At 46.8% G+C, this 16331-nt stretch overlaps 1 long non-coding RNA gene across 2 annotated transcripts in view; it reads left to right on the forward strand.

The window, feature by feature from the left end:
• Positions 1-496: 496 nt before the first annotated feature.
• LOC149859644 (uncharacterized) overlaps positions 497-16331 on the forward strand; it is a 108835-nt gene continuing 93000 nt past the window's right edge. For both annotated transcript variants that reach the window (XR_016443492.1, XR_016443491.1), the window contains exons 1-2: positions 497-595; positions 2637-3004. This is a non-coding gene — a long non-coding RNA (uncharacterized LOC149859644). The remainder of the gene's footprint in view (positions 596-2636; positions 3005-16331) is intronic.

A 16331-nucleotide genomic window follows, 5' to 3' on the forward strand; every position in this document is an offset into this window, starting at 1 on the left:
CAGCCACAAAGTTATTAAACATTTTTTGTGGAATAACTTTGTGGCTTATTCCTTGTTTTATGACACCATTAATTGCTTCAACATGTGGCTGAGTTACAATTTAAGACATGATTAACTGGTTAATAACATCTTAAGTGTAACATGGCAGGGGCCTTAGGGAGATAATGACCCAACAGACCAAAATGAAACATCTTTTAGCATTTCTTCTTAGAGACTATTCTGTGGAAATCCTATATAATGGAAGGTGATAGTTCTAGATGAGTTGTTGATTGAAAGTTGTGGAATGTGCATTTGTAACAGGGAACACTATCCCTGTTACTAGGAAACAGAGCACCCCCTTTAAGACTCAGATCTTCAGACCACAGCCTAGCAGCAGAGTGGGGGTTAAAGGCTAAGCCTTGCAGGCCAGTCAGCTGACTGGGGTGTCAGGTGACAGTGAGAGGGCCCAGGCCAGAGTTATATAAGTCCTGGTCTGAGCTAGCCGGAGGAGCCCAGCCTGGGACAGAAGGCGGACTCCAGAAGGCTCAAAGCAAAGCTGCAGCAGTTCTACAAGTGAGAGCAACTGGCAATGGGGACTCAGATGTGGAGCCCATGGGTAAGAAGGCTAACTGCCTCCATTAACTTTTCTTTGTTATAGCTCAGGGGCTACAATTGATGTTGTAATTTAATCCGGTGGCTTGTGGCTGAGACTGTAGGGGAGGTGGAGACCTCATTAGCACCCACAAGGGCATAGCTACAGAGCGCTTGGCACCTCTAAGGGTACAACTATACAGGACCTGGGGCCCAGAACAGATTGATTGAAGCTAGTGCCTCAAAGCCAGGAGCAGCATAGTGGGTCTGAGATAGAAGGCGTAGCTACATAAAAGGACCACAAACTGCGTTAGCTGAGACACCAACAAAGTTAGCAGAAGATGCAGACAACACCTGCGAGGCATGGGGCATGATAAGGGAATGTTGGAATTATGAAAATAGGCCTTAAGGCAGGAGCTCATCACTATTTGAGGGCCAAGAATGGATCTGAGAAGCCCATGGGCAGCCTCCCTTTTAAGAACCCAAAGTAACAACAAGTCATGGCAGGAAAGCAAATTAAAATAAGTAAAAGGGACTCTGGGATGCCTCCAGGCATTTTCAAATGCTTCTGGGGATGGCACCCTGTTACAACATTGTAGCAGAACCTAGATAAATGTCCATTCCCTGAAGATCATGGTCACATTGTGCCAGGCAGTGTGCCTGCATATAGTAAGATAGCACCTATTCTGAAGTATGTATATGTAAATAGACAAAGCAGACACAAAGGGTGGGAGAAAGAAGTATTACTATTCCAAATTAAGAGTAGAGAAAATCAAGACTAGCAATTATCCTTCCCTCTGTGGTGGCTGCCCATTGATGGTTACAGATGCACTCCATATAGTTTACTGACAAGTTGCTCTCCACTTGAACCCTGCCAGCCTGATGACCGCTAGAATAACAAAATGTTCATTCCTTTTGTTTTCTATTGTTTGCCAGGAGCATAACTAAGGGTGAATGAGAGGGATGCCAGCCCTGGGCACTGACTTAGAAGAGGCACCAAAATTATCTCGAACTGCTGCAAAGTCCGGGCTGAGGCAGCAAGAGCGGCCTAACAACACTGTTCTTGTAGCAACAGCTGATGCACAGACACCGCTGTGCTGCTGGTGCTGGCAATTTAAGAGCAAGAACTGGGGTTGTTAGATAGCTGGCTAAGACTCTTTCTCTCTCCTCCCCAACCAGGTTTCAGAGCCCATGCACCCTCCCCATTTTTGGAACCACACACTCCACTCCTTCAGGGTTTGCCCAGGACACAAACCCTGCTTGTTACTCCACTGTCCAAATGTCCCCAAAAATAAATTTCTGCAAGGTCTGGAAGTGGTGGAAGTTTATATGTATAAAGATGAGACTGACTGAACTACTCCATCTAGAAGAAATGGGTATCAGTTTAGCTGCTTTTGGCCTGACAGGACTGACTATCAGTCTCACCGCATAGCACAAGCCATAAACTTTATCTGGTAATGTCTCCATCAAGTGCATGTTTTGTTGCTATTTGAGCCCTGGCATAAGTTTTAGAAAGATAGTCAGCCTTGATTCAGATGCTATAAAATCCTATTCTTGGCTCAGCAGGGTCATTCTGCAGCTTTAGGTAAGGGAGGTAATCCAAATGGGAGGTGTTCTAAAATTGTTGTCCATCTGTGCTCACCTCTGGGATTTCACAATCAAATTGAATCAACTGAACTAACCTGTTTTTAAGGTTAGACAATGACCAGATCTGGATGAGTGGTGAAACCAGTGACTCATCTCAGTCTCTAATTTCATTCTTGTTAAGATTGTTTATCCAGGAAGAAAAGGGCAGGGAATGTGTGAGGATATATGTACTGTTTGTTTAATTCTGTAATAGAAAGCCAGTTTCTAGGTAGAAGTCAGGCCATGAAGCAGCTAGAGAAAAGCTCAGTGGCTATAGGGGTAACATTGATTTCTTTGTTCAAGTTATGTTCATTGTCCTGTGTTATGTATGTGACAGTGGGAAAGAGTCATTTTCTTGTAAGTCCACCTCTCAAAGTCCCTTAATTGTGGTTGCTTTCATCTGAATCCTTTCATTTTGTCTATATCTTTCTGGTATTTAGGCTCCAGGCTCTGCAAAATATTTCCTGCACAATTTCATCAATGCCATAAAAGGATGTGATGAGTTTGAATATGCAATTCTGAAAAGCACTGACATGTTTTGACACTCCACTGCACTGTTCATATCTAGTTTGCTGTCTTCTTTGATCCCTCTTTGAAGTCTGTGGAAGAACACTGATTTATACCAGATAAGGCTGTGACCCTGTGTGTCTGTCAGCACTACACCTTCCCTTGGATTGTTATTCAATGGCATATATATAAGACAGATTTCTTATAAGGGACACACTTCTTGTTCAGCATTTTACCTCCAATGCTGATGCTTCAATGGATGAACAAGAACACTTCATGAGGCACCTTGCCAGTTATGCAGGTATGTTCAGCAGCAGGAAGGTAGAGGGATTATTTCTTTTGCAGGCAATCAGTTCACACTTTGAACCATGAGATCAGATTACCTTTAGTGTTTAATTTTGAAATATCTGCCCCAGATGTACGTTTTGCTGGATGAATTTAATTTTTCTATTTCCTGCCTATATACATAACCTTTCTTAGTTCTTTTGCATTATTGCTCACTAGTGTTTGTAGCACTTCCCAATTTAGCATCATCTGCAAAATTATTTAACAAGTTTGTGCCTTCTATGTCCAGATCATTGGTTTACACTCATTTCACAAGGCTGAGATCAATGGCAATCTCTGTAGGGAGAAGAGAGAGAAAGTTAGGAAGGCCAAGCCACAATTTGAGATGCACCTGGCAAGGGATATAAAAAAAGATTTTTTTAAAGTATGTCAAAAGTAAGACTATAAAAACCATAGGTTCCTTAAAGGACACAGAAGGCAAGCTAGTTATGACAGCTGGCAGAAAGGATAGTGAAGGAGTTAAACAACATGGTGGCAGAACAGGTTAGGGATTACTTAAAGAAGCTTGATGTTTTTAAGTGAGCAGGCTCAGATGGAATGCACCTTCAGGTACTGAAGAAATTGGCTGAGGCAATTTGTGAGCCATTGCCTATCCTCTTTGAGAACTCTGAAGAGGTTGGATGAGATCTGGAATGGTTGGAAAAGCACAAATACCGTGCCTACCTTTTAAGAAAGGGAAGAAGAAGGATCATCTGAGGAGTTACAAACTGGTCAGTCGATACCTGGAAACATAATGGAGCAGGTCCTTAGGGAATCTATTTCAGAATACCTACATGCTTCTGGTACACAAAGAGATCAAATAGCCAGCATAAAATCACCAAGAGCAAGTCATGCCTGACCAACCTGATTTTCTTCTAGAAGGTAACAAGCTCTGTGGATATAGGGAGACCAGTGGATGTAGTATACCTTGACTTTAGCAAGGCTTCTGATACTATTTCCCACAACAGTCTCATTAAGAAGCTAATTAAAGACAGACTAGATGGAAGTACTGTAAGGTGAATACATAACTGGTTTGATCATTATGTTCAGTGAGTTCAACATTTTCGTTAATGATTTGGATGATGGGATTGAGTGCATACTTACCAACAAGATGGGTTGTGTTGCAGACATTCTGGAGGGTGGGCTAGGATCCAGAATGACCTAGACAATCTGAAAAAATGATCTGCAATCAATCAGATTAAATTTAATAAGGACAAGTGCAAAGTATTTTACTTGGAATAGAATAATTGCATGCACAAATACAGACTGGGGAATGGATGCCTAGGCTATAAGCATAGAGGAGGACCTGGGGGTTACAGTAGTATACTATAAGCTGAATATAAGCCAACAATGTGCCTTATTGCAAACAAGCCCAGCACGTGGAGTTGAATTAATCAAGGAAAGTGATTCTTCCACTCTCTATTCAGCACAGGTGAGGCCTCACCTGGAGTACCATGTACAGTTTGGTTCCCACACTTCAAGAAAGATGTTGACATGTTAGAGTCCAGCAGAGAGTGACAGAAATTATTAGAAGTCTGGAAAGCATGATTTGAGAGGAAAGTTTAAACAAACTAGGGTATTTTGTCTGAAGAAGAGAAGACTGAGGGGTGGGATTTAGTAATAGTCTACCTGAAGGATGATTATAGAGAGGATGGAGATGAGCTTGTCTCTATGGACATGGGGGACAGGCTTAGGAACAATGGCTTCAAACTGAAGGAGAGGAAATTAGGTTGGGGATTAGGAGGAATTTTCTGACTCTGAGGGTGGTCAGACATTGAAACAGGCTACCTAGAGAAGTTGTAGATTCTGCATCCCTGGAAATTTTCAAGAGCAGTGTAACAGGTTCCCTGTTACTTTAAGAAGAAAGCAGCACCAGAGAGGTTCCTCAGGTGAATGGAGATACTGCCCTTGACAAGTTGGCTTAGGAAAACAGGCTGTACAAGGCATATAAACCAGGGTCTGAGCCACATCAGTCAGTCTGATTCTGTAACCTGCAGGGGAAGAGCTTTGCAGCAAGAGGGCTCTAGCAGAGTGAATTGTTGGGGTCCTGTTACCTCTAGGACTTGCAAGCAAAGAGCTGAGGGCTTTCAGGGAACTAGGACCCAAGGATGAGGAGATTTTTGTTATATAGCCAGTGAGCTTGGAATTTTGTTTCAGAGTTGTTTGTTTTGGTCTATGGTTTGTACTGGCAGTTTGGGTTGGGAATAGCAGGGGTGGAGGAGGTCCCAGTGGTGCCTGAGGGTCATGTGACTGTTTTGAGCCCAGCAAGGAGCCAAGCTTGAGGCACTGACAGGTGGCAGCTGGTGAGGGTTGAAGCCTAAGCCAGCTGAGGCCATAGCTTGAGACAGCACGAATCAGGGCCAGGGAGCCCAGATCAGCACAGAAACAAGGCCAGGGGCCCAGTGCCCAAGAAAGGTACCCACATCCACAGGACCAGCTCTTGAGAGGCAAGACTAGGGTCAGAAGCCCACAGCCCTAGACCCAAAACTGAGAAGGGTGAGAAAAGAGTTGGTACCCAATAATCTAAGGTCCAAAGCAAAAGAGGCCAAATGCAGAGGGGCAGAGGCTGAGAGAGCTCCAATAAGGGAAAGTGATTTCACAGTAACAGCTGTGAGGCAAGGGCATAGAGAGAGGGGAGATTGGAGGCCATGAAATTAACACTTAAGGTAATGTGCCCTGGCATGTATGGGCTTGGAGGGCCCACTTAGTACTCAAGAAGCTAGACTAGGGACCAACAAAGTCCAAGAGGCTGAAAGATAATTCAACCTGGGGTGTGAGGGCAGCCTCCCTTTATTATACATCAATTTATTACATCAAGGCATGGCAGTAAAAGGGATCAGGAGAGTGCCCAGGGAGAAAGAGCAGAGAAGGAGCCACACAGCCATGAGGGGCCATCACAGCTACCCCTGGTGCCACATCCTGTTACAAGCAGGTTAGACAGACACTTGGCTGGAATGGTTTTAGACAGTGATGATCCTACCTTGAATAAGGGACTGGGCTTGATGACACTGGAGATCCCTATCAGCCTTACTTTCCTAAGCCCCTGTATTTGGTATACTTTTTATTTAACATATATGTCCCAGGACACTCCATAAGGAGGAATACTTACCGCCAGCTCAGCGCGCCGCACATGAAGGGCAGAAGGAAGAGCCCACGTGGCTCATCAGCCACCTGTTTATCCATCTGCGGCTGGCTGGTGATGTCAGTGCCAAACACTGGCCAGCGAAAATAAAAATGGCGGCGTATGCTGCAAAGCCAGTGGGGAATCAGGGAGCGGAGCCGCAGCTGATGCTGGTGGTAGAGACACCCCTGCCCATGGGACCCAGGGATCAGAACCAGCAGGGACGAGTGCAGGCAGGACGAGAAGGATCACCCCAACGACACCTCATACGGGACGATGGAAGGACATCAGGGACATCGCTTGAAGACATCGCCAGAATGAGCCAGGGTGACGGAGCAAACCACAGGTGGGAGTGCGGGGACGGCAGCAACCTGAGGAAGTCCCACCTGGGAGAAGAGGACTATGGGAGAACCCCAGAGGGGTTGCTGTCAGGGTGGATATCGCCACCAGACCTAGAGGTGTCTTTGAGCACGTAGGAGAGCAGACACCAAGGGATGAGGCATTCTGTGCCCCCTTAGAGACCCGGGAGAGGTAGAAGGGAAGCTAGGAGAGCAGGGAGCCCAGTGGTTGTGTTGAAGCATTTTTTTTTTTTTAGTTGTTTTCCCAGGCTACAGGGATACAGGAAGGGTAGTGGGTCCCTGAGTTAGGGAGGCAGTGATGGAGCCCCTGGGTGGCCCTGCCTTAGGTGTTCCTAAGAGGAAAAGGCGACAACCAGTCGGATATCGCTCCACAGGAGGTGTGAGGCCAGGGTGTAGGGGTGGCGGAGCCCTGTGAGTAACAGCTGGGTGAACCACAGATCAATGAGAACACCCGAAGAACTACCCCGAACACTGAGGTCCAACAAGTCATGGCAGGTGAGCATGGGGTTGGGGACTCGGGCGGGGACACGGACCCGTGGGGCGCTTAACACCAATTACTCGAGCAAGAGCTACATGAGAGTGACTGGTCGAGACCCAGCGGCTACAGAGTGGTGCTTTGGCCGGGAACCCTTCAGGGGGTTTCCCAAACAGTGTGCAACCCGCTGAGATGGCTCCAGCGGATCTGCTGGGGCAGAATCTACAGGTTCTGATGCAAATTGTGGGTACCCAGTAAAGGATGCTGGAACGGCAACAGGATTGGATGAGGCATAGCCCATCCTCCTTGCAGATGCCCAAGATGACACTGGAAGACGACCTGGAGGCCTACATCGAGGACTTTGAGCGACATGCAGTTAGTACTGGCCTTGATAGGGGGTACTGGGCCAGTCAGTTAGGGGCCCTGGTGGTGGGCAAGGCCCAGGCAGCCTACAGGGCTTTGACCCGCGATGAGGCCCAAGATTACGAGGCCGTCAAAGTGGCAATCCTCTATCGTTTGGAGATAAGCCCCAAATACTACCAACGGCTCTTTCAAGCCAAGAAGGGGGCAGAGGAGAGACGGCCATGGCTGTTGCTCCAGCAGCTGCAGGATATTTTTGGAAAATGGGTCAACCTGGCAACTTGCACCGTGGGCACGCTAGTGGATAAGATCATATTGGAGCAGTTCATGAATGACCTGGAAGAGAGAATCCAGAGGTGGGTCCGTCAACACTCCCCAGGGTCTTGCAATGAAGCATTAAAGTTGGCAGAGGCCTTCACGGCTGCAGAGGTATACTACCCTCATGAGAAATGCGGGTCCCCGCTGCCAATGCTGGTGGCTAAAGAAATGGAGCAACAGAAACCCAGCCCCAAGACCTCAGGTGGGAACATGATCTGTTATCACTGCGGCCGAGGGGGGCACTTTGTGCGGGAGTGTCCAGAAAGAGCCTCCGAAAGATGGCAGCCGTGCAGCTCCCCCAGGAGGGGGGCTGAATCTGCTAGGAAGTACAGTCAAGGGGAGCCCATGGACTGCAGTTTTGGGGCAGGAGGGGAGAGCCCGGTGTGGGAGTGCCCAGTAGTGAGAGCCTGGGTCAAGAGCCACCTGGTGTGGGCGGTGTTAGGCCATGGATGCACCCAGTCACTGGTTTAGGCTGGCCTCATAGAAGAGTCCCGTGACTGTTGAGCTGAGCCAGTGAGGGTGTCCTGCTTCCACGGAGAAACACAAATGTGGATGGACCTCCAGGTTATGGAATACCATGGGGAGATGTTAGTGGGCCTAGCACCCCGTTTAGCATGTGACATGCTCCTAGGTTGGGACTGGGCCCCGTTGTACAGCGTCATGGACAGGGTGCGGGATGTTGAGGCTGCACGGGGGTCCTTAAGGGCATGGGAAAGCTGCCTCGGTGATCCAATGGAAAGGGAAGAAACTGAGGAGGGACCAGAAGAGTCCATAATGGATCTACAAGACCTCACAAGTAGCCAGCAGTTTCGACAAGCGCAAGAAGACCCTAACCTGCAGGAGCCATGGGCACAGGCAAAAGACGAGCCACCCCAGCCAACATCAGTTGCTAGTCCTGGGAGCCAGTTTGAGGTAAGAAACAACTTCTTGTATCAGATCTCACCTGACAGGGTGGGGAAGGAAGATAAGGTTCAGTTGGTAGCACTGTCGTGTTTCAGGAGGTTGGTGGGGCTATTGGCGCATGCTAACCCAATTGGGGGCCACTTGGGTAGGAGTCAAATGTTAGACAAGATATCCAGATGGGTTTTTTGGACAAAAATGAGCGAAGACGTGGCCCTTTGCTGTGCAGGGTACCCTGTGTACCAAAAGGCTAGGGAGAACTGTCGGGGGCTTGATCTTTTGGCCGCAGTCGGTACCACCTCCCCACCTCAGGACCACTTACTGGATGTCAAAGAGTGACTCACCCTTGGTTGGGCGTTCATACGCGTCTGTCTCGCCTGCCACGACTTTGATGATTCGGATTGGTCCCGTTGGTCCGGCGCGTACAGTCCAAAAATGAGACTCCTTCACTCCTGGGGTCCCGGGTTAATGAGGGCTCTGCCACCCCTACACCCTCACCCAATCCACCGGGACGACCATCCTGCTGGACCGGTCTTTCGTTAGAATGGTCCGTATTACAAAAAACAAGATAAAGCCAACGGAAATGGCCACGGCCAGGGTCACCTGGGTTGCGCTGCCTACTTCAACCCTCAGTCAGCTTTCCCCGGTGCTCCCCTGTCTGCTGGAGGGTGGGGGATCCCCATCCACCCTGCAACGGACTGCTTTGCCCGCACACACACAAAAAAAGATAAAGAAAAAGGTGGCGACTCCTGCCTCCGTGAGTACACCCTGCTGCAGTCTCTAGCATCTCTGGCCCCTGGCCGGGTCGAGGCCACTTCCCGCGGTATTTAATCATCTCCGGCCTTGCTGGGCTGACGGCCCGGGCTTTCCAGCCCCGCTGGGGAATCCCTCTTACCCAAAAAGGTGCAGCCGCGTCTCCAGGCGGCTCGAATCCGCCGAAGGGCGCTCCTGCTGCCGTCGACTCCCCCGCCTACTCCTTCCAGATCCGCCTCCACCTGAGACGGCTCCAGTGTCTCTTTTATACCAGTCCAGGTCATTCTGGTGCCTCCTTCTTCTGGGCCCCTACAGAGGGTAAGTTCCCACCGTGCATTTTGAGCCAGAGCGCGCGGGGCGCGCTTGGTTGCAGATCGCTATGGATGTTGTGGGGCCGCTACCTCACAGCAGTAGTGGATACCAATACATTCTGGTGTTCGTCGATTATGCGACAAGATACCCTGACGTGGTGCCTTTGAAATAGCAGAGGAGTTGGTGAAATGGATAGCCCGCATGGGGATCCCCCATGAAATCTTAATGGACCAAGGTCAAAACTTTATGTCCGGAGTACTACAGAGGGTGTGTAGTAGAGGATCAGGTAGTGAAAACAAATCTAATGGGCCCTAATGCAATGGAATTGTTAAGTAAAGAAGTCTGAGGAAATGAAAATGAGGTTTAATATTTCAAATTTCTCTAGAAAAAGTGAAAGTCAGTGCACTAGGAAAAGAAAGTAAAGGTATTTGAGGTAAGTATTGGAAGAAGGGTGCTACATGTGAGGAGTCCAAAGAGGAAGAGATAATGCTTGCTAAATCAATAGATTGGCTGAATCATAGTTTCATAGTTTATCATCGTTTCATAGCTGGTAGGATTGGAAGGAACCTGAGCAGATCATCTAGTCCAATCCCCTGCCATGGCAGGAAAGAGTACTGGGGTCACACGACCCCGGCAAGGTGTTCATCTAGCCTCCTTTTAAAGACCCCCAGATTAGGAGCCAGCACCACTTCGCTTGGAAGTTGGTTCCAGATCCTAGCCACCCTGACAGTGAAGTAGCGCCTCCTGATGTCTAATCTGAATTTACCCTCTGCCAGCTTGTGACTGTTATTTCTAGTCCCTCCTGGTAGCGCTCAGGGGAACAGGGACTCCCCCAGTGCCTGCTGGTCCCCTCTGACTAGTTTGTAAATGGCCACTAGATCCCCCCCTCAGCCTTCTCTTGTGGAGGCTGAACAGGTTCAGGTCCCTTAGCCACTCCTCATAGGGCCAGCTGTGCTGACCCCTGATCATGCGGATGGCCCTCCTTTGGACCCTCTTCATGTTGTCCACATCCCTTCTGAAGTGCTGTGCACAGAACTGGATGCAGTACTCCAACTGTGGCCTAACCTGTGCCGCATAGAGGGGGAGGATCATCTCCTTGGACCTGCTTGAGATGCATGGGTGGATGTATGACAAGTTATGGTTGGCCTTCCTGACCGCAACCCCACAATGTCAGCCCATGTTCATTTTGGCATCAATGATGACTCCAAGATCCTTTTCTGACTCTGCACTGATGAGAAGGGAGTTCCCCAGCCTGTAGGTATGCTGCTGGTTCTTCCTCCCCAGGTACAGTACATTGCACTTGTCAGTGTTGAAACCCATCCTGTTCTCATCTGCCCACCCCTGTAACCTGTCTAGGTTTTATTGCAGCCTATTCCTCCCTTCTAGCATGCTCACTTCTCCCCACATCTTAATGTCATCTACGAATTTGAACCCCCTTGTCCAAGTTGCTGCTGAAGATGTTGAACAGTGTGGGCCTGAGGACTGAGCCCTGGGGGACCCTCTGCCCACATCCCTCCAAGTCGAAAATGACCCGTCCACCACCACTCTCTGGGTGCGGCCCTCCAGCCAGTCGGCGACCCGTTTTACTGTGTGGCTGTCGACACCACAGTCCCCCAGTTTCTTAATGAGAATGGGGTAAGTGACAGTGTCGAAGGCCTTCCGAAAGTCCAGAAAGACTATGTCCACTGCTACCCTTGCATCTAAGGATTTGGTGACCTGGTCGTAGAAGGCCACCAGATTGGTCTGACAGGACCTGCATCTAATGAAAACATCTTGGTTGCCCCCAAGCATAATCTCCCCTGCTGGCCCCTCGCAGACATGTGCCAGGATAATTCCCTCAAAAAGCTTACCCAGGATCGAGGTAAGACTGACTGGCCTATAGTTCCCCGGGTCTTCCTTCCTCCCTTTTTTGAAGATGGGAACCACATTGGCCCTCTTCCAGTCCTCTGGCACCATACCAGAGCACCATGAGTGCTCGTAAAGCTGTGCCAGGGGTTCCGCAATGACTTCTGCTAATTCCCTCAGTACTCTGGGGTGGAGATCATCAGGACTAGCTTATTTAAATATGTCCAGTCCTTCCAGAAGTTCCTTGACTAGGTCCAACAATTGGCTGAATCAACAATCATGGTTGATGCATGAACATTTAGCAAAAGGGCTAGAGAGAAAAGGGTGGCTATTGAAAAGGTTTTTACACTATGTTCCTTTTCTCACATCTAAGTAATTTAAATGATTATTTCAAATAAAATTCCCTGAGATCACATATTGAATGATTCATTACTGCATTCACTGGGATCTACTTATTTTGTAATTCCATCAGAAAATGCACACATTTTTCTGGCACAGACTTGATCTGTTCTTACTATGATTCTCTTTCTCCCTAGGTATTTTAAGATTATGTTCCCTCTGCCCTGTTATTTGCTAGACTTTCCAGAAGACTTCTTACTGGAATAGTTTCCAGATTTGTTTTTTGTACATTTTATAAATATATAGAAAGAATCCTTGATTGAAAATAAGATACTACACAACTAGCATATCTATTTCCTGGTGATGCTAGTCTTGTGTCTGGGGAGAAATTGACACCTCCTTCTTATTGCCTTTCTTTAACTACATATTTATTACTTGAGAAATAGTAACACATAATGTGAGATTTCTCCTTTTATTCTTAACAGGATAAAAGCTGTCTGTTAAATTCTTGTCCTGGTTTTTTAAACCTTTTACAGATCTAGTTATTGCCAAACTTGGTGTTGCATGGCACAGTGATGTGCCTACTCCTTTAGGAGGATAAGCAGCCTAATAAGCTGCCTGCAGGTGGCATGGGGGAGATAATGAGGGACTCACCTGACTGGAAGGGGGCTCAGGCTTGAGCTATATAAGCCCAGAGCCTACATGGGTCAGGTAGTTTGTCCCCCAGCAGCTACAAGGTAAGGAGCTTCTGGCAACAGGGCTCCTAAAGGGACCTGGATTGAGCTAAACCACTCTGCAGGCCTAGGAATAGAGGCAAGTTTCCTGAGTAGAGAAAGACTGATTTGCACATAAGTGGCTTTTGTTTTATGTTAGGCCCTAGAGGGTTTGAGGGGCCTACCAGTGGTCCATGTGCCCAAGGAAGGCCTGAGCCAGGACCAGAAGGTCTGGGAGCCAAGGGGCTCTAGTGTATAAGCTAAGATATAGCCCCAAGCTGGAAGGTATACCTGCTAGAAGATAAGGGAGGTTTTCTTTCTTAAAGGGGCAGAGGGCTGCTTCTGCCATATGTTTTTCTGTTATAGCCCAAGGGCTTATGGCTTATGTTACTCTTTAATACAGACTTTTGGATTGGGACTGTAAGGGGTGGTTACAGAGGTCCCACTAGTGCCCGAGAGGCATGCGATTTCCTCGAGCCTTGCCGGGGTGGCCTCAAGGCTGCAGCTATTGTTGAGCCCAGAGAGAGGTGGAATGCATAGCAGATAGGGGCCCAGTACCAGAAGAGGGCAGCCACATAGGGGCCAGGGGCCCATTTACCAAAGAGGCAGACAAAAGCTAGTGCTCAAAGCCGGGTCTGATGCAGTGGGCCTACGCTTGAAGTCCTATCGAGATTAAAGGGGCAGAGGGTGAAGCCCCAACAGGTAAACATCATTATTGTAACACCCACGAGACATGGGATATGGTATAGGGAAAGATTTGGAGCCACGCAATTAGCCCTTAAGGCTTGTGGTGCCCTGAGTGGCACAGTAATGGACTGAGGCCCAGCAAGGAGACCTGAGGGCTATCAAGGCCCAGCAAGGGTCCTAAGGACCAGTAAGGCTAGTGGGGTGTCAAGAAAACCTAGCGGGGTTCAGCAGAATCAGGGCCACACAAAGGCCTGTGGGCAGCCTCCCTATTTATTATTATACCAACAAGACATGGCAAGTGAGACAGGAAGGCACCCTAAGTGCAGGGTGGGCACAGTCGCGGAGCCACCAAGGGGCATCACAGCCACCCCTGGGACCCCGACATGTTACACTTGGCCATACAGTAAAACAGTTTGTGTTCACACGCACCATAACTCTAAGCCAAGGCCCGTAGACTCTTGGTAGTGACCATGATAATTTCTAGACATTTACTGATTTCAATTAAGTGGCTCCCAGCAATAAGCATAGATACAGCCAATAGTAAGATCTTGGGGATTAGGCCTCACTCATCTTAAAACCACGCACAGAAAACTCTGTTCTTCCTGGGCTACAATCCAGCTGGAAAAGAGTTAACTACAGTTCTACTGAAACTTTGACCATCAACCATTTTTTAATATGGCTGTAGCTAGCTAACTTTAAACCAGAACCTGGCAAGGCCTTAAAAGCATTCAGGGGTGCCATGTGGTTTATAACAAATAATGCAGAGTATTGATGTAGTCCATAGCTGTTCGCTGTCATATGTTAGGTAAATAGTAATGTTTGATGGAGTGTGTGTCTATTCCTATCATAATGAACAGGACTTGGGGAGGTCCTGAGTCATGAGATGAAAGACCAACTGCCTGCAGTTGTACCCCAGACATCTTCATGACAGTGCAGCTGCGTATACATTCCCTGCCTCCACCCTCTAGCGTGAATTTTATAACTTCAATTGTAACAAGGAAAGTTACACAATTTCAGTGTTTTATCTAACGGATCAAAAGGTAGGCAAGAATAAGCTCACAATGCTATAATTTAGTATTTTCTCAAGACGTCTCAATTGCTTTTTACATCTTCAATAATTAAAAAAAAAAAAGTGGTGTTTCCCATACATGTACTCATATCTATACAGGTTTCCTAGAAAAATACACAAAGTCTGAAAACAGCACTAATGGCACCTCATCTTGTAGGTTACAAAGCAACCTCCTTCTATTTTCCCACAGATGGGAGAAGGCCTAGAAAGCCAAACTGTTACCTCAGATCTCTCTTAATCTCAACATACATTTTATTAAACCTTTTCACATCACAGTGAAATATGTGAATTCTTTTTCATATAAAATCCATATTGTCTGCCCATCTTGCATACAACTTTTTCAGGCAAAATATTAGTTTGACATAATTTGCATATGTTGTGAGTTAAAAGTAAGAATGGCTGGGCAGCATTTCTTTCCTGCAGTGTTTGACTTCTTCCTTCTCCTCTGTTTTATATTCTTCAACTTCCTTCAAAAACTGTTCTGAGAATATTAGAAAAATATAATAATATTTTTATATCTATTACAGCTGCTTTTCATCTCACATTTGCAGAGTACTTTACAGATCTTAATTAAGTTTTACAATACACCTATGAATTGGTTGTCTGTTGGCTGCAAACATTCTAATATAATGGAAAATTGGGATGCAGAGTATTGTTTTGCTCAAGATTATATAGTAAGTAAGTGGGAGTAGGAGAAATAGAACCTAGGGCTGAAAACAGACAACTGATTTAATGCTGCGCTGATTGGTCTGGGATATGACTCGCATCAAAACAGATGCAGCACAGTTTTTACATACAAGGTTTAAAAGGCTATTCACTCAAATTAGCTGCAGTTGTTCTAAGGTAGTGTTAATATGGATAATTTACAAATGCTTAATGTGGGACAATGGGCTTGACCCCTTGGTAAGGTCAGGGGTTTGCCGTGAGAAAACACTCAAATCTGAATCAAGCCAGTTGTCTGTTTCTATGAGACCTAATTAGCATAAATCCTGCAGGGTTTGGTTCTCAAGGGTTTCATCAAAGTGTACTGGGATGTCTACATGAGGTGGGAAGCAACCAACCCTTCATTAGGTTCATTCATTAGACCAATAGGGTCTCCCAACCTATCTCCAGACTCTATGCCTTCCATTATGGAGTCTTGCCATGCCTGTTTCCCATTCCAGTTATGGAGCCATTTGGGTCTTTTTTCCTTCCTCTAAAGCAAGGCTGTTAAACTCAAATCACTTTGTGGGCCATATTCCCTATGGAAATCCTTTATAAATTGAATTTTCCAAAGTATAGACACAAAACTGATTGCCTAAAGAAGCTTTGGAGAATAAATAAATGGCCACCTTAGACAGGAACAGGAGCAGGGCAGGCTTCAGTGACCGTACTTGAGAGTGACATCTGCACTGAACCTCACACCCTAAATGATTGTGTGTGGATTTGAGGCTTCCTGTGAATATTTCCCAGAGCTGTAGTCCTAATCAGCAGAACGGATGGAATTGTGCACTACACATAGTACAGCTGGACATGGGTAAGATGTACTTAGAAATTAAAAGAAAGGCTTTGATTATTTCTTCTTAAAAGTGTGAAAATAAGAATGAGAGCAACAGGGGTTATAAAATGCCCCAGGGGTCTTGATGCAAAGTGTGAGCTGAGAAGGTTATTTTCCTGGTGCTAGCTACCATGGTGAATAATGGTCCTTGGGCCATGACAGTCTCTCTGAATAAGCAGAAATCACTTACGATAATGAAGCTGGGAGTCCATCTTCAGGAGGTCACTTGTCTGAATTCATTGTTGAACTGTTGTTAGTAGTCTTAGGGCATGTCTACATATGCATTTAAGCACACCTAAATTTAATGCACATTAGCTTAATGTGCATTAAGCAGGTTTAGACAGGCATCTACACATCCAGGCATTAAAGCGCATTAACTCTGTGTGTGGACTGACTTTGAGACTAAAGTTAATCCCAAGTCAGTCGACACACACAGCGTTAATGTACGGTCACACATCTACATATTTGTTAATGCGCTTTAACTACTTGCATGAACTGCCTAAATTTGCTATTTTT

This window comes from Crocodylus siamensis, chromosome 7, assembly GCF_052110815.1.
Source record: "Crocodylus siamensis isolate JL-2025a chromosome 7, ASM5211081v1, whole genome shotgun sequence".
Lineage (NCBI taxonomy): Eukaryota > Metazoa > Chordata > Crocodylia > Crocodylidae > Crocodylus > Crocodylus siamensis.